Source organism: Helianthus annuus, chromosome 6 (genome assembly GCF_002127325.2).
Source record: "Helianthus annuus cultivar XRQ/B chromosome 6, HanXRQr2.0-SUNRISE, whole genome shotgun sequence".
NCBI lineage: Eukaryota > Viridiplantae > Streptophyta > Magnoliopsida > Asterales > Asteraceae > Helianthus > Helianthus annuus.
The window spans coordinates 109,226,437-109,227,810 of record NC_035438.2 but is presented as its reverse complement, the minus strand read 5'-3'; the positions used below and the strand labels follow the sequence as shown (position 1 = coordinate 109,227,810).

Below are 1,374 nucleotides of genomic sequence, written 5' to 3'. Positions count from 1 at the left end.
GCCGTGCCTGGTCGGACACGGGCCGTGCCCAGCGTTGTTACTGGCAGTTTTTAGTTTTCCAAGTTACAGAAGGCTGACCACGGGGCCGTGTCGGTGCAACACGGGGCCGTGTCCAACTCTCCAGTAACTGGGATCTGGAAAACAATCACTGTAACTCCAACCACGGGCCGTGTTCACTGAGCACGGGGCCTTGGTGAACCTTCTGACCAGCATTCTTTTTTGTTTTTATTGCAGGACTTGGAACCAGACGCCACCCCTATGTAGTGTATGAGCTCCAGTTCTAATAAGGACATAAAAGAACCTCTAGAAGAACCTGAACGATTTCTCAGAAAAAGACTAAAAGCCAAAAACCAAGAGAAGGTTTCGGGAAATCCACTTCCAATGGCGGATCAACGTACTCTCATGGATTATCTACGACCCATAGTAGGTAACCTCGGCGCCGCTATCAATGCACCGAATGTTGAAGCCAATAACTTCGAACTTCGGCCGCATTTGATACAAATGCTCCAAAACTCCGCAACCTTCCATGGGCTTGCGGACGAGGATCCCCATCTACATATTACTAATTTCTTAGAAATATGTGATACCTTTCGGATCAATGGAGCATCAAATGACGCCATCCGCCTTCGAATGTATCCTTTCTCACTAAAAGACCGAGCAAAAGCTTGGCTTAACGCCCTCCCAGCTGGATCGGTAAACACCTGGGATGAACTAGCCCAAAAATTTCTATATAAGTATTCCCCCCCCCCCCCCGCTAAAACGGCTAAATTAATGACTAAAATTAATACATATTCACAAGAGGACGGGGAATCCTTATATGAAACATGGGAAAGGTTCAAGGAGCTATTGCGAAAGTGTCCACATCACGGCCTTGCGATATGGCAACAAGTATTTACTTTCTATAATGGGTTGTTGCCACACACAAGGCAGACACTTGACTCTAGCTCCGGGGGACTTTTAGGTAATCGCCGCCCGCATGAAATATATAACCAAATTGAGGAAATTGCTCAAACCAATTTCCAGTGGCACACTCCCCGAGGCCCAGTTGCAGCTTATATTTTTTTTTTCATTACTTTCAGCCCAAACAAACAACCATAACCAGCTCAGTTCGATTTTATGGGCTGTTAATTGTTTGTAGACACCTATAAGAACACTTGTCATCATCCTAAGAAGCCCCATAACACTTGGAATCATCCTAGGAATTCCCAGAAACTATAAATAGGTGATGGATTCATTTGTTCAAACTTGCACTTTTCATTCTTTCCCTCTATCTCTCATAATTGGAGGATCCTGAGCAATTGGGAACTTCCTTTGAGTTTTATTCAGTCCCTAGGACCACTTGTAAGTGTTCCTTTCATGGCTTATTCGTTTAGT

The 1,374-nt window shown here is 44.8% G+C and overlaps 1 non-coding gene across 1 annotated transcript; it reads right to left on the bottom strand.

The window, feature by feature from the left end:
• Positions 1-765: 765 nt before the first annotated feature.
• On the bottom strand, positions 766-872 carry LOC118479971. Its single transcript, XR_004861613.1, has one exon. It is a non-coding gene; the product is annotated as a small nucleolar RNA R71 (small nucleolar RNA).
• Positions 873-1,374: the final 502 nt, after the last annotated feature.